Here is a 9,787-nt window from a genome sequence, read left to right as displayed (position 1 = left end):
TGAGTGATCTCAAACTGTTTCTGACCATCAATAGGCTAAAAGGAGAAGAAAGCATCAAAAGAGCACATCTTCACTAACTTAAAAGGAAATAAATAATATATAAAGGAGTAAAATAATTTTTCTAAGCACTATTACCATACTTCTTTAAACAATTTAGTCACACTGGGAATTCTCTGATTATTGTGTCTATCTGCCTACAGGCCTGGAGAGATAGATGTAATCAATCAACATTCCTGAATGCTCTAGCCAGCAAGAGCCCGTGTTCTTTGGCCCAAAATACTTAAGACTGAAATAAAAATATATAATTTTAAGTATGTCTTGTTTCCTAATCAATCTATGAGTATTAGCAATTCAACCAGAAAGGTATTAAACGTAAGCTTTAACTAAAAACACAGCCACTATATTTTTAATGATGTCAGTACTATGTCATGATTAAATATTTCAAATTTTCTTAGTTTTTATGTAATAATCTTCCACTGATCCATTTTGCTGTGTAACACTGTCTTCCCCTTTAACAGACATAGTTTTTTTGAATTGCAACCACAATTCCAATATAATGGAAAACACACAACAGATTACTGCTGTATGGCTAACACAATATAAATTTTCTCACAAAATCTAGATAGTAAATGTTTTACATATTTTGTTGCGACTATATACAATCTTGCATACTTGGTTTCATTTTACGACTTATAAAAACGTGAAAAAATTTTTTTCGCTTATGTGTCCTATGAAACAGGTCCCAACGGGATTCAGGGCTGTAGTTTTCAGCTTCTGGTTACATACAATGTCAGTATCATGAACTGCTACTCTCAATTTATACACTAAAAGTTTGACAAAGACTAAACTCCCTACTTCCTTATCTCTCTCTGTCAAATGAGAGAATTGCCACAGCATAGATTTTTACAACCTATCTGCTGAGAGATTTATCTTTCTCTTCTGGAAGTTAGAGATTTGAGGGTAAAAGCATCCTATTTAGGCCCTTATTTTCAGGGTTCAGTTTAAATATCAAAGAGTACATTCCCAGGATACATTTATAGAGTTTAAATTTTAACTTGAGATAAAAAATAAATACACTACATAATTAGATTTATAAAATTAAAATTAGTAACTTGTTAAGTGCACATACCAACTATATTGTACATTGTAATAGACAGTCAGTAATATCATGCCAACACACACTTATAGAAGAAATTTATTATGTAAAGTACAGACAAATGCAAACCTTAAAACAAAGGCCAGATAAAGAAGATTCCAACTCTCCCATAATAAGCTGGCCCCTCGAAGCTGGAGAACCATTGCTCATACCCTTTGTTTCTTGCTTCTCCTGAGAATATAAAACAAACCATGCTCCTTCTGACCTCAGCTGTTTATTTAATTGCCAGATTTCACAGAAAAGTTGCCCTTGTGTCCACAAACTTTCAGTTCTTCCTTACACAAGAAGACAGTAGTTTTTTTGTTTTGTTTTGTTTTGTTTTGTTTTTTTGCAAAATGTCAGGCTGAGGAAATTCAAAAACGCTAACAGCTCTTAGAGAAACAGAGTGCACATATCCAATTATTATTCTCAGAATCTCTTCCTGGAGAATGTCAATCAAAGTCTCCGTTGGAGTGCTACAGCCATGCAAGTTAATAATACAAAAAATAACAGCAAAATTTCTCCATGTGTACTCAAATATTTTATTATGCTAATTTCAGGATCATTAAAGAAAAACAATGAATATTAAAACCTCTGTTACTTATTTTTATGATATACTTGAAGGTAATGAAAAAACTTGTAGGTAGGCATGCCAAAGTCAATTGTGAATATGTGCAAAGTGTGAGTGGAAAGGCTGTTGATCTTCCAAAATATGCTTTTTTTGAACATTTCTATTAATGGAAAAACTATTCAATAAAAGGAATGTTCAATTAGATTTATTACCATAATATTAGTCTATTTATATTGAAGTTGTAAGGAGTATAAAATGTTGAATCTTTATGCAAATTTAATGCTATAATTAGGATTCTCATGTGTATCTATGAATAAGCCACATCTCTTTTATCAATAACTTCCATTCAAAATTTGTATGCCTCTCACTCAGCAAGGCAACATGTCTAAGACTTTTTACTTCCAGTTGGGCATGATCTATACTTTAAATATTACATGTTTTTCTATGTAGTATATCATTGGCATCAAATGATACAAACGTATTTAAAATTTTTAAAAGAAAATATGGTTACTGTAGATATAAGATGTTTGAGGAATTTGCTCAACCTGCTATACTTTAGTAACAATCTTGGAAATGCTGAGCTATGATGAGGTTTTGTGTGTATGTGTGTCTATGTGTGTGTGTGAGCGTTTGTGTGTGTGGTGTGTATATGGATATATGCATATGTATTATCCTTATTAGGAAATATTCCAGGAATATGAACATATTTACATTAATATTTATAAATCATACTTAGTGTAAATACAATTTCATTAACACCTCATATAAACTGTCATAAAATTATACCTTATTTCTAATTATAAAAATAAACATGATTTTGGTTAACAGATTTTCATTTATATAAAAGCCCTAAGGTAATTGTTAAAGTTATATTTTAAACATGCCTAAGGGCAACGGCATTATTATTTGCATGTTTCTTACCCAGTAACTAGGTCACACACGAGGAGTGAGCTTATCACTTGGGGATTGAAAAATCATGGCTTTAGTAACAATTGCATGTACAGCTGTTCCTCGGGCTAAATTCTAAATCAGGTTATCAATTTTCACTAAGGAATGAACTAATAAGTAACAACTTAATCAATATGTCAGAAGTATTTTTTAATCTATGACTATAGAATTAGATATGCTCAGATAGGACAAATATAAAAATAAAAAGATGAAGAAAATGCTATTTCCTAAGCTCCTCCCCTGTAACTCTTGAATTCTTACAATCAAGATTAGTTTATTTCCATTGGGAGTTGGCTGTAAGTTATTATTGGTCTTCTTCAGAGAGAAAACAAGGTTTGACTCAGTGATGTCTCTTCTTACCTTTATCATTCTTAAGTGTGGAGATAGCAGTTGAAAGGAAAAAAGGAGAAATATAGAAATATATAGTGATAACAAGATAAAAAGTAGATTATTGAATCTACTCCTCAACTTAATGCCTTAATTGTTACTCACAAGGTTAATTTTAATTCACTGGTATAGAATTTTGCATACTAATGTGAATAAGTTTAATTTTGATACATTGGTATAGAATTCAAATTTAAAAATTTTCTTCATGCACATTATACATATTTCTACTTTAATAGGAAGTATTGTATCCATATAAATGAACTATAATGCAAGGTTTACTTCCAGTAGTTTGAAAGTGCTATTGCAGACTGCTTAGCATAATTAAGTAATACAAGTTAATTGTTAGTTGATCAAATAATGCTCATGAAAATTACTAGTCTATTTTTATCACAACAATATAAATCCTAGGTTTCACAGATAGATATGTTTCTATAGATAGATAAGGTGAAATAGTTCGATAAGGTCTTCAAAAACCTCAGAGACCTACAGAATATGGCATTTAAAGATGTTTTTATTACTTTAAAGATTAATTAACAATGAGACATGTTAACTTCTGGCAACACCCAGCCTGCCTCAAAGAAGATGATGAGCATCAATGATCCTCCTTATGGACATGGCTTCAAATGTGACAAACAACTCACTGGACAAAATGTCCTCGTTTTTGCCACAAAGAGAATTCTGCTTAAAAATAGACGAGCTTGGATGCAGGCAGAGTTCATGGCCAAACTCTGCCAAGACAGGGTAAGCAAGTCCTCAATAGTTCCTGCCTCACAAATATGTCTGTCAGAGATATAGGGCCAGAAAGCTGAAGTTGATGCTCCAATGTTAAGAGTTTTGGGTGACTGTTCAGGTAGCAAACTGTCTCTGTCATCTTCACATTTTGGAAGCTTAGCAGCTTCCTGTAATCTCAGATAGTCAATTTTATTCCTTGTCTAGTCTCTGATGGGGTTGAACCAGATAGTTTAGTTTTACAATTAAGCTTAGTTATTTAAGGGTTAAGATGTTTTTAGGTCTTAATAGATATTTTAAGTTAATAGAGATGAGATATGACAGATATTGATTTACATTCAGAATTTTAGACTCAGCAAAATAGGAAGTGTGTTTTCTTCAAGGTTGCCAAATGCATAAAGCCAAAACTCTATGAATGTAACATTTATATAATTCCTGATTGTGTCATGATTCTTCTTGCTAAAGGTAGTTTATTGAACATATGTGAAATAATATAAATGTATATGTAAAAAAAGAAGAATCAAAAATTAAATAAGCCTTTAAAAACCAAAGAATAAAAAATGAAAATAAATAAACTTTAAGAAATCATAATAGAAATGCATCAAGAAGTCCTGACTCCAAATTGATATTTTTTCACATAAAGTGTGATTCTGTTAAAAGTGAAATATCAAAATTTCATTTACTTTCATATGAAATGTTAAGGACAGTATTTTAAAAGTAATTCATTCAGGAATGCATACAATTGTTTTAATTTTTTATTTTATTTATTTATTTTTTATTAATTTATTCTTCTTACATCTCAATGGTTATCCCATCCCTTGTATCCTCCCATTCTTCCCTCCCTCCCATTTTCCCCTTATTCCCCTCCCCTATGACTGTGACTGAGGGGGATTACCTCCCCCTGTATATGCTCATAGTTTTAGATTAGAACACTAGAGTATTTGCTTTTATTGTTGAAATATTTGTCTTTGTTTTGAGAAATACACACAATATATTTAACCATGTTCTTTGACCTTCCCAACCTTCACCTCCCTATGCCCCCAACTTTCCGTCCCTCACTTGGACAGTAACATCATGGAATTCAATTTGTGTTGGACATCTCCCCCTGAGCATGAGGCTTGCCCCAGAGTATGCTTAATATATTAAAGGAAACCGATTTCCCCATTCCCGATAGCTCTCAGTTGTGAATACCATCTTGGCTAAGCCTGGGACATTCGTCCATTTCATCTTCTACTTGCTGCAGTTTTGGGTGGGGTTTGATCTTTTGCTTTTTCTAAGATAGAATTTCTCTTTTATGGCTATGTGATTCATTGCTGACACTTTTCCGCTGCAGACATCTGATCTTGCTGATAATTTTTTTTAATGATCATGTGTTGTCCTTTACTACAGTACTATCAGGGTAGCTGACCTATGAAGCGGTCTTAGGTGTCCACTAATAGAGGGACAGGTCTTGTTAAAGTGTTGTATTTATAGCATGGAGTTCTCTTAATATTGATCATTCTCTCATATTTAGAACCCAGCTTAGAGTAGAAGACAGAGTAGTTGTGAAGAAAGTGTTAACCAGCAGGACAGGATGAAAGACGATAAATTAATCTGATCATGAGCTAAGTCCATGCTGTACATCACCGTGAAACCCATCATTTGTACAATGAAAATACACCAGTACTGTAAATGAATAAGAAAAATACGCTAATATAGGTTTAAAATATGCTAATAATTGTAATAATTCCTATTGGATTGAAACAATCTCAGTAATTAAATTCATTTATTCAAATAAAATCCATACTTCAGGGAGATAGAATTTTTCATGTGTAACAACCAAAGCCATAGGAAAGAGGCTTCTGAAGCTCTTGGGAAGCCATGTCCACCATATCATACCCCCTGTCACGTTTGTTCTATGTTAGTTGTGATAGATAATCTTATCCACTTGAAAAGACTTAGAATTAACATGGAAACAGGACTCTGGGCGTGTCTGTGAATACTTTTCCTCGTTAGGTTAATTATCTTTGGGAGATACACCCAGATGTAGGTTACATAATTTGGGGGGCCGGGGCCCTGAACTAGTTTGTAAGTGAAAAGATCAGCATTCGTCTCTCTCTACGTGCTTATTGCAAATGCAGTGTGGCCTGGTGCCTTAAGCTCTGCCCTAGTTTTCCTTTCTGCTACGCTGGGATACACTCTGGAACTACATTTGCTCTGTCTTATTTATATCTTCCTTTTGCATTCAAATTTCTGTGGTCACCATGTCCTTGCATCAAACTCTAACATCTCTTGGAGCAACTAAACCTTACCATCTATATTGTCATCATTTCTACTGATGTACCTCAAGACAGCCAGTGTCAGTACCTGAATTGCAGCAGGGTATGTACTCACTGGGTCAATCTCCATAGCCTTAATACTATTTTTAAATAGGTATACATAATCATGATTTGAGAACACTGAAACCCCTGTGTTCTAAGTGGCTACTTTTGCTTGTGTTAGTATGAATAATGTAAATACATACAATAAGCTTTTAGTGGCTCAAAATGGGAGATAAAATTTGTGTAAGGGAAATGATGAACACAGGAGTTGAAATTTAAAAGGATTATTTTAAAATGAAACCATAAAAATTCTATGACAGTCCTTAAAGAAATCTTAGGCTATGTAGTCACAAAAATATTCTGAAGAACAATCCAAGTCTAATTATGGAAGTTACTGAATTATATTCAGGTTTAATGTGAACTTTTTTAGCCTTCCCCATGTTAAAGTTACAATAATGATTTGGAAGGAGTGCAGTGAAGAGTTGGGCCAAGGCAGATGGAGTTAAGAACCTTAACATGGTGCCACACACCTTTGTCAGCTACAGAAGCCTTCTCCTTCTTCTTGTGTTAGCAGTCATTCTCCCTTGATGATCTGTAGTGTACCTCTGGTGACATGTTAAGGTGATCTATTACTCTTCTCAAATTCCAAATACACACGGTATAGGCACAAAATATCACATAGTTGAATGGCTCTCAACTTCCTAATGTGTCAATCTTGTAACACAGTTCCTCACATTGTGGTGACCCCAACTCCAAAATGCTTCATTGCTACATCATAACTATAATTTTGCTGCCGTTATTAATCATAATGTAAAATCTGATATGCAGATGGGACACTCAAAGGGGTCACAACTCACAGGTTAAAAACTGCTGACTCATAGATGGAAGGAGGACAAATATTAAAATGATAGGAAGTATGCCAGTTGTTATTCATAGAGCCAGGAAAACACAGGAAGCTGAACCTTAGATGTGTTAAGTTGCAGTAAATGGGATGAGCTACTGCTGTAACAGGTTACAAGAGTGAGAGAGTACTGAATGCATTAATACAAAAGGACAGTGCTCTTAACCTCTGAGCCATCCCTCCAACGTGTGGGGAGCAAGCACTGTCTCTGACATGGACTCTCTTGCCTGCTTTTTCATCTCTTCCCCTTGGTAGGACACCGTTGCCAGACCACAGGGAAGAGGACTTTCTCAGTCCTAATGCAACATGGTGAGCTAAAGTGGGTGGGGAGAGGGGCTCGCCTTTTCTGTCAATAGAGGAAGGGGTATGGCAGAAGGTTGGTGGAGCTGAGAGGACAGAAGGGAGGGGCCTATGGTGACCAGGATGAAAAGTGAATAAATACATACACACACACACACACACACACACACACACACACACACAAACAGGAGACTCAAGAGAGGACAGCAGCTCCTTCAATGCTGGTTTGTGTAAACCTGTAATCCAAAGTGTCCTATTGACAAGAAAGCTGAAACGATAAGTGATTTTTGCTATCATCCTTTAAATATCTACAGAATTAAATGTTAACACAAATTTATTAGCTAGGAGCTTTTCTGTGACCTACATGCTTTCTCGAAAGTTCCAGATATATTCAGGATGAAAGTGTGGGGTCTTTGTAACGGTCGTTGACATTTTGAGTCCAGAAATAAATAACAGTATATAATTGTGGTGATTTGTCTATATTATCAATGACAAGATTTAGAATCATCATCAAAACGTCCCCCGGTGTACGTCCCTGATGATGATTCCTGAACAGTTTAGCTTAAGAGGGAAGACCCATATGAAATGTGGGTTGTACCATCACCTGAACAGGGGCCCTGAACTGAAACAGACAAGGCACTCATTGAGCACCAACATGAACTTTTGACTAAGTCTCTTGATGTTTTTAATCATATCAGCAGCCACTACAGGCCCGTCACAATAAAGAGTGATCTGCAACAGTGAGCCAAACAAACCCTTCCTTTCTTAAGCATGTTTTGCCATCACAGTGATAAAAGTAACTACTATTCTTGTATAAACAGAATGTGCTGAACTCAAGCCCTGTTTCATGGGGAAAATTAGTTAAGACAAATGAAAGCCAAAGGATAGGATGTAGTGTTCTAGCAGATAATTGGTGTTCACGATATGATAGGATGTATTGGGGTATAGCATCAAGCAGTAACCAGAATAATCTCATTGTCAAGCCCGCTCTCTCTCTGTCTCTGTCCTCTCTCTCGTTCTCTCATTCTCTCATTCTCTCTCTCTCTCTCTCTCTCTCTCTCTCTCTCTCTCTCTCTCTCTCTCTCTCTCTCTCTTTCCCTTAAGATAGAGTCTCCTATAAAGCATGCAACCCTCAACGTGACTTTGTAGCCAACAATGCCCTTGAATGACTTATCCTTTTGTTTCTTCCTTTTAAGTGATAAAATCTCAAGTGCACATTTTTAGAAGGTGGACTTCTTCCACTCACTACATGTATATGTGCAATATTATATTTGATATGTTGTATATAATAATAAATAATAGATATCATCATTATTATTAAGTAAAATGGCATATAGAACACTGGGCTGATAGAACATTGGGCTGATATAGATTCTGAGTCAACAGAATAAATAAATAACATAAAATTAGCTTAAAAGTACCAGCAGTATTCTTCTAGTTCTTCAAAAAGAATTCCTAAGAGCAGCTCATTAAAGAAAAGAGATATAAAACTCACTCTGAAACATTGTTTCAAAACATGGAAATATCTGGAAGTGAACATTACCTATTCTGAAGTTCACCTCACAGGACTCTGACAAGAAGTGGTGAAAATGTTGCTCCCAATGGCCAGAATCTGAGTTGTCAATTTTATTCTGCCAAACAAGATAAACAGAAAATATATTATATTCACCTATGATCAAGGAAAATGGTTTGGCTGGATGGATATAGTGACCAAAACACCAGGAAACTGTTAAGAAAAAATGGTCTCCAGACATATAATGAAATCATATCTGTGTTTTTTGAAAATGTTCATTAACTGTTCCGCCATGTTGAATAATTACCAGGCAGGTCTGGCCTATGGGTGTTGTTTTGTCTACTTTCCTAAGCTCCTCAACCTTGGATAACAGCTGTCTTAGACATCTTCCAGCATATCTTTTGCACCACATTCAGAGGCCCATGATTGTTGCTGATCGTGCATTTGTGCTTTTTGCCTCTCTTCTCTATCACACTTTCCAACACACTACAATACACTCACAACTTTACCCTAAACAGAGGTCAAGTTCACTGAAACCCGTTGGGATTCAGCTTTGAACATCTGCCACAGACAGAACTTTTTTCTATAGTCTGCTTCAAGTGTTTCATTGTAGCACGTATAAAGCTGTTTCATCAATGGGATTAGTGGGAAATATTTTCCTCATCTGCTTAGTGGTCTGTATATACAACAGTAGCCTAAAACTAGGTGATTTTTCTTTAATTAATGTTTTAATTGAAAAATCCCAGATCATTCTATTTTACCAATAAAGACTCAGCAGCCAGATGCTGTGGTGGGAAACCTGCTAGCTCGGAGAAGCAGAGAAAGCACCCAGAGGAACTTCTTAGCTAACTGTCCCAGTGGAGAGGGCCTAAAAGGTTCACTATCTCAGATGACAGCTCAGGAGGAACAGGCTAAAACACCTAAGGCCGAAGGGTTGCTTGCTCAGGACCCAAGAAGACAAAGGCCAAGGAGCTGAGAAGCCCAAGAGCTGGAGAACTGAAAG

This window comes from Acomys russatus, chromosome 20, assembly GCF_903995435.1.
Source record: "Acomys russatus chromosome 20, mAcoRus1.1, whole genome shotgun sequence".
Lineage (NCBI taxonomy): Eukaryota > Metazoa > Chordata > Mammalia > Rodentia > Muridae > Acomys > Acomys russatus.
Note: the sequence above shows the minus strand (reverse complement) of the source record.